The sequence below is a fragment of the Podarcis melisellensis genome (assembly GCF_964234715.1).
Source record: "Podarcis melisellensis genome assembly, chromosome: 5".
Taxonomy (NCBI): Eukaryota; Metazoa; Chordata; class Lepidosauria; order Squamata; family Lacertidae; genus Podarcis; species Podarcis melisellensis.
Window position 1 is genome coordinate 95,281,090 of NC_138537.1, and position 12,002 is coordinate 95,293,091.

Below are 12,002 nucleotides of genomic sequence, written 5' to 3' on the forward strand. Positions count from 1 at the left end.
TGAGAAAGTCTACCCTACACATAAGCTAGTAGTAGTTATTACAATTACTATTACTATTACATAGTTATCTATACCCCACCTTTGTCCCTGACAGAGAATGGAGCTGGCTTACAGATAAAAATCATTTTAAAACATCGCCTTCATTTTTATTTTGTTTTTTAGAAAATAAACACTGATAGAATTAAAACCATATTAAAAAACAGATTTTAATATATCAGTTTGTTTTATGAAAGAAAAGAGGTAGCCTCCCTGCCCCCCAAGAAAAGCATTCTATCTATCTAATCTATCTATCATCTATCTATATCTATCATCTATCATCTATCTATCTTCTATCATCTATCTATCTATCTATCTATCTATCTATCTATCTATCTATCTATCTACCTATCTACCTCTATATCTATCTATCATCTATCTATCTATCATCTATCATCTATCATCTATCATCTATCATCTATCATCTATCATCTATCATCTATCTATCTATCTATCTATCTATCATCTATCTATCATCTATCTATCATCTATCTATCTATCTATCTATCTATCTTCTATCATCTATCTATCTATCTATCTATCTATCTATCTATCTATCTATCTATCTATCATCTATCTATATCTATCATCTATCATCTATCTATCATCTATCTATCATCTATCTATCTATCTATCTATCTATCTATCTATCTATCTACCTATCTACCTCTATATCTATCTATCATCTATCTATCTATCATCTATCATCTATCATCTATCTATCTATCTATCTATCTATCTATCTATCTATCTATCTATCTATCTATCTATCATCTATCTATCTATCATCTATCTATCATCTATCTATCATCTATCTATCTATCTTCTATCATCTATCTATCTATCTATCTATCTATCTATCTATCTATCTATCTATCTGTGCCACTCTAGTAAATCATGACTGCAGCAGAGTCTCAGCTGGACTGGTAAAGAAAAACCAATTTATAAGTTGTATGTGCGATAGAACATTGTGCCACCAAATGGCGGCATGGAGTCCCATTTTCCTCTACCTGTTTTCCCTGTTTAAATTTACAGCGCTTTAAACTGATACGCTTCTTTGACGTGTCTAGATCAGCCTCATAATGGCCGCTGTTTATTGTTGCGGTCTCCTAAGTTGTGTACCCTGGGCCATCCAAACTGAACGAACAATTCTGTCTTTGACTTGAGATTCCTTGGGATGAAGCCGTTGTGAGTGGTGCATGTTGCACTGAGGAAATTCATCTCCATTGGGCTTTCGGGGGACGAGAGGAAGTCAGATTGGAAGTTTTGCCCATTTAAAAGTAGCGTCTTTTAACATCAGTTGTTAAGGGACATGACAGAAACCTGGAGTTTGAACTGATTTTTTCAGGGTTTTGATTTTGCTCTCTATTTTTTTTTTTTTTTAACAATCTGATACTTCTCAATCCATAAGGCACCATATGATCTGAGTTATTTTACAGTTTATGGTAATTTCACAGTAAGCTGACTGATTTCGACAGCATTGCTTTATATTTAACCTGGTATGACTCAGAGAGCAATCTGGCTTCATTGCACCTGTGAATCTACTTAATATCTCTTTGTCATCTTTGGTTCCATTAAGTCATTAAAAGTATTTAACAGGCCTGTGGGAGCCCTGAATTCTCCCATTAAATTTACCACAGCCTGTAGTGCGCAATTGTCAGATTAAAAATTCAACAGGGGGAACTGTTGCATGAACCACGGTGGAGCACATCTCTTCTGCAGGGCTATTCCATTTACAAGCCTAGAAAGAGTCATTTCAAAGTTGTGAGGGAGTTCCTGTGTTATGGGGCGTTCCTTGATGCCATGTTTTCCTCATGTTGCTAATGCAGGATGTTTTGTTAATCAGAAAAACAACAACAACAACAATAAGAACCCCCTATTCAAGCATTATATACCTTTTATGAAATTAAACTTAGGAAATAATGAATGTCCAGAGGATAATCAGTTGTCATGACAGGGGTGCTCAGGACAGGTAGGGAAGAATTATGGATTAGCAACTTCCTAGGATTGCCTTCTTTTGTTTTGGCCTTGCTCTTCTGTTGTTTTTCAACAGTAAAATTAAACAGGTGAAGCCTTCCTGAAAATGTGGAGGGGGAAACATACCTGCTTAGATTTTATGTGGAGGTTAAAGTCAGCAGAGCCAGTGAAGAAAGTGGCAGCCCTATTGGAAAGCCAAGATGAGGATATTTAATTTTGCAAAACTCTGTTAAAGGGTTGATATTCGGGTGTTAGTAACATCCAACTGCCATTTTAGTATGCTTTCCCCTGTTGTTTCTCTCTCTTCCTCTGGTTTCCAATTGGATTAAAAATTACTGTGTCAACAGATCTGAAATAAGCATTTAATTTTAGGCACCACAAATTCATGCGGTATGAACTATGGCCATTTACTTACTGAATTATAACTTGGGTTTGACGCTGATGCAATTCTATAGTACTAGCTATCACAATTTCGTGTCTCTCTCCATTTACAATGGCTGTCTTCTTAAGATTCTTTTACTGATCGTCATTTCCTCCTTAAATTTTCGGGATCAGCCTCCCCAACCACTGTGGCTGATGGGAGTTGTAATTCAACACACTTGGAGGGCACAAGGTTAGCAAAGTCTGAAGGTTTCTTGGCTTTAGTGCTTTGGTGTTTTGGGGGGCTATCAATATTGTGGGTTGCTTTATCAAATTTAGTTTTGTATTTTTCTTGGTCTAAACCTTTCAGGACAGCATTAGCTAATAGGTTTTAAGCCAAGTAGCATTCTTCATGCCAGTAGAACACAGTGTGCTTCGTATCAGGGGTGTAACCCAGTTAAGAGCAAATAAGATCCGTTTGTGACTGTAAAAAAACTTTTTGTCTAAACTCCGCATATTTGTTGCTGTGGTCATAAAATGGTACAACTTGTATTGTCAAGGTTTTGACATGGTAATCTGCCTGGATTTATTGCCCAGTAACATGGGCGCAACAGCTGAGCCTGAGCTTTGATTTACAAATGAGGACTGAATTGTCAATAGCAAGAATGCATTGCTGGTTCAGGTAAATTGGAGCATTGGCCATTAGATGGGCTTTGAACAATTCTTGCAGGACAAAGGGCTAAGGAACGGAATGTCTTGCTCCTGCGGATGAATTCAGGAATGATACAGAGCAGCAGCAGCAGGGTTGGGTATGCCTCAGTGTGCTTTTTGCAATCCAGATTTTGTTCTGAAGTCTCCCTCTTCACTAAAAAAGAAGATAGTCCAACTGTTGCACATGCCCAAAGGGCAACACTATTCAATCCCTCCCTTGTTTGTTTGTTTGTTTGTTTTGTTTTTTTAGAATCCAGGAAGGCACATTGTTTTTTACTTTAAGGGGCTGTCTAAGCGATTTCAGGGCTGTTCATTCATTCATTTATTTACATCATGTGATTTTGCGTCAATCGACTATTACACATTGATGATGCGCAATAGAATTGTTTCTGTTAAAAGGCCTTGAGGTTGGAAGAAGATTGGAAGAAATTTAAAGACTACCTACAGAAATATTGCAAAATTAATGAATGTTAGAATGATGTTGGATAGAAATTAAGTGGTTTCCAGCTGCAATGCTTTAAGGGAATATGAGGGGGGGGGAAGGCTTAGAAACAGGTAAAAATTTAATGGTAAGGATTTGCTGAACTAACAATTTGAATTGGAATACAAAAAAGGGAGGTATGAGGAGGTCCAGGAAACAAGTTAAAGGAAAATAAGCAATGGAAAATCTGTATGTTTTTTAATTATTTTCAATTTTTGTATTTTTGTTATTATTATTTTTTTATTATTTTTACTTTTAAATCTTAATAAATATTCTGTTTAAAAAAAGGCCTTGAGGTTGTAGTGATAATTATGAGAGTGCTTTCTTTACTGCTTAGTTGGTGCTGATTCATTCACTCGGTGCTTTTTTTCTGGGGGTACTCAGGGGTACAGAGAGTCCTTAATGGTTCTTCAGAAATAGATCTTTTTTTACATGACATGGTATAAGTTAATCTCCTTTGCTAACTCAGCTGAACAGCCTGCCAAACCCGCTGCTCTACAGACAAGTATGAGGAGAGCTTTTATCGATAACTGAACTGACCCACCTTTTTCTTCTCATATTTGACAATTGAATGTCACTGTATTTGCAGCAGTTTCCTGGTGTTTTAGCCCTTCTCTGTATCTGTGTTTTATTTTTCTACTTTCATGCTTATTTTTATTTGCCATACCCATCATTTTTATTGTATTTTGTGTTTGTGTCAATAATTTTTTAATTTTTTTAAGGGGGCACAGTACTGGCACCTTCCCCCCCCTCCAATGTTGCACTTACTGTAACAACTTCATGGTGAGTACTGGCACCATTTTTCCCCAAAAGGGGGAAAAGGCACTACACACATGTAAACCAATACTTGATGCTACAGGATTTGTTGTGGATTAGGGGGCCAACACATCATGGAGAGGAGTAGAATTCTGTAGAATCTCCATCTGCCATGATTGCAGGGCTCCTTAGAATCCTTCAAACCCTCTGGAGGATCAGACTGCCAGGACGACTGTAGCTTCCCTGCTGCAATCTGAGAATCCTCCAGAAAAATAATCTTTCAAAGGATCTGTTGATGGCATTTTACCATTGTACTGTTGAGAGTGTATTAACTTATGATCTCTGTGTGTGGTTTGAGAGCTGCAAGGTCAGGGGAAAAACAATGCTGTCCAGGGTTGTAAAGATTGCAGAGAGAATAATTGGGTGCACTCTTCCCACCTTGGATCAAATCTATGCTTCCAGGTGTCATAAGAAAGCTGCAGAGATAATGCAGGATAATGCGCACCCTGGGAATTATCTCTTTCAGCTTCTGCCTTCTGGAAGAAGGTACAGGGTTATAAAGACTAGGACTAGCCGCCTGGATACAGTTTCTATCCAAATGTGATTTTGGTCTTAAACACAGTGTAAGGTAGTCTCTATAGGAGTATATTGTATTTAATTATGGGGTATCCGAGTTTTTAGGGGGCTAACCAGGCTGGGATAGCAGGCTTGTTGGTTTTTGAATGTCTGGTGTAGATTTTTCAATTTTGTTGTTCTGTATGGGAAAATGACAATAAAGATTATTGTATCGTATCAATGTTTTACCTGGTTGCGATCTCCACTTATCTTAAGTTTTGTGAAAGGAGGGGTTCACATACTTGTAAGCGGCAAGAAGAGGTCCGTTGGAAATATCTGACTGCTAAAGGATGGGAGGTAGCCACTGGCTTAGATTACTTGAAAAGAGGATTCGACAAATTCATGAAAAATAGGTCACTTAGTTGACCTTGATGGTTATATGGCACTTCCATATTTAGAGGGCAGTATATCTCCAAATGGGACACAGGTGGCGCTGTGGGTTAAAGCCTCAGCGCCTAGGACTTGCTGATCGAAAGGTCGGCGGTTCGAATCCCTGCTGCGGGGTGCGCTCCCGCTGCTCGTTCCCAGCGCCTGCCAACCTAGCAGTTCGAAAGCACCTCCGGGTGCAAGTAGATAAATAGGGACCGCTTACCAGCGGGAAGGTAAACGGCGTTTCCGTGTGCAGCTCTGGCTCGCCAGAGCAGCGATGTCACACTGGCCATGTGACCCGGAAGTGTCTCCGGACAGCGCTGGCCCCTGGCCTCTTAAGTGAGATGGGCGCACAACCCCAGAGTCTGTCAAGACTGGCCCGTACGGGCAGGGGTACCTTTACCTTTATATCTCCAAATGCCATTTTCTGGGGAGCACAGCAGCTATTGCCTTGAATGTTTACTTATTGGCTTCCGGGAGCCATCTGCATGCCCACTGAAGGAAGCTGGATGCTGGGCAAAGGAGACCCTTAGGCTCATTTGGCTGCTTCTGATGGTCTTGTGCAAAATATCAATTCAGACCTGGTTCAGACATCTGTAACTTAAATGCTGTACCTTCTGCTAAAATAGTACCGTGGTTTTCATTCTTCATTTCATTAGTACAAAGACTTTGCCACACCACCCAAGTCACTTAGTGGGGTATAGCTAGGGCTAGTTCTGCATTTTCATATATCCCTTTACAAGACTCCTGAAGCTGATCTCCTCCAGTAATTATGAAACTTTCCTTTCTCCAGTGAGAATGAACTTCTAATTCATGGTCTATGCCAGTGTTACCAAGATGTTTGTGGACCCCAGTTCTAGTCAGCCCCATCCAGTATGGCCAATGGTTACGGAATGGTTAGAGTTATGGACCAGCAGCACCTTCTCACTGGTCTCACAAGCACTAAGAAGACCCACCTCTCTTAGGAAGTAGAGATCACCCATGGATGGTGGACAGCAACCTAACCTTGTGGCACTAACCAAGGGCATCCCCAATCCATGCATTGTGCTCTTTGTGCAATTGCTTTGGTCCTTGGAAGACAACATGGGACAGGACATAAATATACTTACTTACCATTAAAGCGATAATACATCTTAACATAGTTTGAGGAAAGGAGACAACATGATGCATTGATTTCTGAATAAACAATGACACCCAGCGCTGCCATTAGTATTCCCTAAGATGCACCTCAGTTAAAGGTTATCATCTGCTGCAGGTTTAATGGATTGCATGAGAATTGTAGCAAATGACCCTTGCAGCTCCTCTAAACTTGATCGATCACAATGTAATTGTCAAGGCGGGCTGACAATTAATTTTCATTAGGCAAGGAAGTCATTAATGCATGCTGTTCAGAGAAAATGACAATGAAATGGAGGTGGAAGGGATTCAATCATTTTTTACAATTAAAATAAACTGTTGGCGTAATTTGACACTTCCATGCATGCAGATGGTGGCGATGTTACAGTGGTCATATGCTGTTTCCTCAAGCAGAGAATAAAACCTCTCCTTTTCAGTGCTGAACTTCAATGAAACCCTACATGACTTTAGGACTCTGAAGGACCACCTACTCCCACAGGAACTTCCCTGCATGTTAAGATCACCATCTAAGAGCCTTCTCTGAGTACCTGTCTCAGTAGTTCGGTGAGTGGTGAACCAAGAGAGAACACCTTCTGGAATAATGGAATAATGTTGCCTCCAGGGAGGCTTGGCTGATGCCCACTTTGATACCTTTTTGCTGCCATGCCTTTTAGTTGTCCTGCCCCAGTTTTAACCTCTCTTTATATATGTGAAATAGTTATTCCTCTGCTGACCTTGCTTAAACTCTTTGCAGCAGTTGTTTTTGTGTATAATTATACTTCAAACCAGTACTCTTCTTTCTTGTCTGAGTTGGGACCCACATTAAACCCAAATGTGCACTCAGGGGACCTGTTTTTTTTTAAAAAAACAAACAAAACAACAACAACAACCATGAATTTGCATTGTGGTGGCGGTGCTTCTGTGACCCAGTGCTTTGACCTGAATTGCCTTGGGACTGGAGAGAATAAGGGATGTACCCTTTGCCTTCTGCCACCAACCAGAGGTCCAGGGAGCTCTGGAGGTTGTACCCCCTGATTCTCAGGGAAAGACCCACTGACTTCCTCCCTTGAGCAGAGAAGGAGCAGCTGCCGGGTGATTGTTTTCCCCACTGCTAGAAAGAACACTTAGACACAACAGCTAGTTGCCCTGGAATTAGAGAGCAGAATGGAAGCATGAAAAATTGTTCAATGGATCAGGGTCTGAAAGCAGTCCAAAAAAGTAGCAACCTTAATGTTTTGAACTGGTTCTTTCTTTTTGACCCAGGAAGTTAAAGAATAACAAAGCTCTATGAAAAGGAGTAGTCACCTTGAAGGAGGTGATTGTGAGCCCACTCTTGAGGGAAGCTTCCATAGATCTCAAAGATTGTTGTAGGGTTACAGTGAAATGAAAATAACCCCTTATCCAGGGAGGGCAGCTGCACAATTCCAGACACCGTTGGACGAAACTGATTATTTATTTATTTTATTGTTAGATTTCTACCCTTCAGACTTTGGCACAAACACTCCCACGGTGGCTAACAAAAAATGAGTCCTACAATTCGCAATAAAATAAAAAGCACAAGTATCAGCAGATAAAAAAACAATTGGTACTCAATAAGTATATGAGAGATGGGTTTGTGCTGGAATAGCTCAGTCAATAGAGCATGAGACACTTAATTTCAGGGTTGTGGGTTTGAGGAGGAGGAAGAGGAGTTTGGATTTGATATCCCGCTTTATCACTACCCGAAGGAGTCTCAAAGCGGCCAACATTCTCCTTTCCCTTCCTCCTCCACAACAAATACTCTGTGAGGTGAGTGGGGCTGAGAGACTTCAAAGAAGTGTGACTGGCCCAAGGTCACCCAGCAGCTGAGGAGATTTCACCCCTCCCATACCCAAGAATCTCCTGACCATCTCCTGAGGTCTTTGCTGACTCTACAGAGAGGAGGAGCAATGAACTGCTCTCTACTTAATTAGTCATGTGAGTGAATCTCAATGTGTGTGAGAGTCAGTCAGTGAGCCGGAGAGAGAGTGCAAGAGATATTATTTAGAGATAAGATTGCTGCTGCAGGCACTCAGAATCTTTAGCTCTGTATATAGTTTGTATAATAGTTGTAGTTGTAGAATAAAAAGAAGATATTTTACAGAGCTGCTCTCCGAGTGGTTTATACTCTGCAAGACTCTGCAAAACGCTGCTGCGCAACGACTGCATTACAGAGAAAGTAAATCCGGTGCTCTCAGCTCCAAGCTGTGAGTCCGCAGCACTGTCACCTGTTCCTGTGTCAAAGGAGGACTCTGGCAGTGCTACCCAGCTCGCCTAGCCCAGTCGGGGCTGTAGTGCATGAGTCCAGTTGGTACACTGGCTCAAGGGCGATGCTGACAGCAGCTGCATGTGGAGGAGCGGAGACGCGAACCCAGTTCACCAGATTACGAGTCTACCGCTCTTAACCACCAGACCACACTGGCTCATGTGTTGGCCGGAAGAGTCCTTCCTTCCAGGGGGTTGCACTTGATGACCATCATGGTCCCTCCAAACTCTACAACTCTATGATTCTAAGGTATAAGGTAGTTTTCCCCAGTCCTGTTGGCTGGGACTGATGGGAGTTGCAGTCCAAAAGATCTGAGGGCATCTGCTTTGGATACAGAAGGTTCCAGGTTTAATCCCAAATATCTCCTGCTAGGACTGAGAGGCTCCAGTCTGAAACCCTGACGATCCACTGCCGGCCAGTGTATATGAAACTGATCAAGACTGATCAATGTTCAACTCAGTACAAGGCAGCTTCCTATGTCTCTAAGCTACAATAAGAAGTTTTTGCCTTGTGCCCAAAGGATAAAGGTAAAGGGACCCCTGACCATTAGGTCCGGTCATGGCCGACTCTGGGGTCGCGGTGCTCATCTCGCTTTATTGGCCGAGGGAGCCGGCGTCCAGCTTCCGGGTCATGTGGCCAGCATGACTAAGCTGCTTCTGGTGAACCAGAGCAGCGCACGGAAACGCCATTTACCTTCCCGCCGAAGCGGTACCTATTTATCTACTTGCACTTTGACGTGCTATTGAACTGCTAGGTTGGCAGGAGCAGGGACCGAGCAAGGGGAGCTCACCCCATCGCGGGGATTCGAACCGCCTACCTTCTGATCGGCAAGCCCTAGGCTCTGTGGTTTAACCCACAGTGCCACCCGCGTCCCAAGGCTAGAAAAATTAGCTAAGTGATATTAGTTGGGGGGGGTGTACTCTGCTTGCCTTGATTCAGATTAGGACTGAATCAAGTAGAGAAGAAACAGAAAAAGTTTTTGTCTTATTGCTGCCCCCTGGGTTCTTCCGCCCAAAGGATAGGTGCTAGGTAAACCTCCACAGGGCTGTGAAGGTGGGTGGGTATGTTCATTTGCCTGGAAGTCCCATTGATTTCAAAAGGATGGACTTCCAAGTAGGTGATGGGAAGGAACACATCTTAAACTTTTCAACTGGAATATACTCTATGAAGGAAGACTGAACGCAGGGTGAAAATGAAAGAAAGCATCTGGGTAGCAGTTCTTGCTAGCACCAGGCCGTATTCACCCTTAATCCTTTAAGTCCCACACATCAGCGTGTTGAAGTTTTAAATATAAGCAATATGCAGGTCTAATGCAAAGCCAATTTTGAGACAAAATACTAAAAGCAAATAATAATCATGTGCCTTCTTTTAAAAAAGGATCACCTGGAGAAGAAAATCCAAGTAAAATTCCTGCTACAATCTGTTGACAGCACTATTTATCAATTCTTGTCTTGAACCAACAACATTCAGTATAACATATACAGATCTTGTTCTGAATTCGGTAATCTTAATATAAATTGGGTTGGTTTTAACTCTGAATGTACAAGAAGGAAAGCTGGTTTCCTTCAGTTGCTCATATTCCTCTTCTCAAGCCTGTTCTGCAGAGCCACAACTTTGACTTAACCTCATTCATTTCAGTCTTACACACTGACATCTTGAGCCTTTTCCTTTGGGATGCAGGAAATCCTACCAAACACATTTGCAATTCTAGTTGAAACACTTTTTTTTTGCTTTGTTTGAAACTCCTGGGAAGTTTTGCCATAGGGGGAACCATCACATTTTTATTGAAAGGTTTGATTCAGATTAATACGAGTGGAAATATCAGGATATTTGGATCTCCAGCTTCTTAAACATGCAGGGTATCTAACTAGATTCTGGATACTAGGATTTTTTTTAATTCTCTTTTTTAAAAAATCTGGCAAAATGTACTAATAGAAACCCACCTTTCAGTTTCTTGGGTTTTTTTATAGGAGAAATGTGACATTTCTTACATTGTTCTATAAGCATGAAATCCTATACTCTTGCTTGGATAAATAACATGGATGTTGGTAGTGAGGGGTGTTTATCACATTTGCAGATGACACCAAACTGGAGGGGTAACCAATGACGCTGAAGACAGAATCGGGATTCAGGATTACCACAAAGGAATGGAGAACTGAGCCCAAACTAATAAAATGAATTTCAATAGGGAAAAGAGTAACATTTTACACGTAGACAGAAAGAACTATCTGCACAAATATGAGATGGGGGGTATCTGGTTTGCCAGTAGTACATGTGAAAAGGATCTAGGGGGCTTGGTGGACCATATAGCTTCACATGAGTCAACAGTGTGATGCAGCAGCAACCAAAAATATTTTAATTAAGGAGAAAAGTACAATATTTCCTTTCTACAGGTTCCTCATGACAAGGACATGTCTTGTGGGGTCACTTGTGTTAGTGAAGCATGATATATTTTGAGGGGGTGTGTGTTTTATTATAACAAATAATAAGTCAAGAAGTGCAGAGTTTTAGATGCATGAATCAGATCTACTCATCTTGGAAATGGGTCCTTGGCTTGGAAACCTATATGTGTCCTGAAAGCAGTAAAAGGGGTATAAAGAATAGCAACATCATTCAGAATATTGTAAACCATAACTTGCACACATAAATAACCCATATCTCCTACAATGCTCCACAAAATTATTCCATCTTGACAGAAAAAAAGTTCTGTCTGCAATAAAATGTATATGAAACTCTGTTGAAATTCCCCTCTCCTGAAACCCCTGTTTACAATTTGATAGGGCCACCAGGAGCCACATAAAATTGCTTTAGATGATAGACCTGGTCCATGGATCACCAGGTGGTGATCTCAAGCTTGTGTCTAGGTGAAGTCAATCTTCTAGCAAAAACTATGGCTATCCTGGAGCCAAAGTCCTAGAGCCTAAAGTATATCTATATCCCCAAATATAAATGAAATGGGAACAGTTACAAAAGTGCAAAGCGAAAAAGCAAACGTACTCTATTCCCATTTCTCCGATTGTACAAGATCTGATTTATAGCAACAGCTAATGGTGTTTCATCTTGCAAAAACCCAAAGTAATTTATTTTAATACTAAGGGTTTATCCAGTCAAATCTCTGCATATGGCAGCTTGCACCACAGTTACTTTTGATTACAATGGGCTATTTTGCCAATAATGAATACCATACAAGGCATAGCATGAAACTGTCAGACTTCAACCTCCAAGTTTTATTTTTCAAACCACAAACATTCTGAGTCGAAGCCTGCACACTGATGGGAGGATTTATTCTTGAGGTAC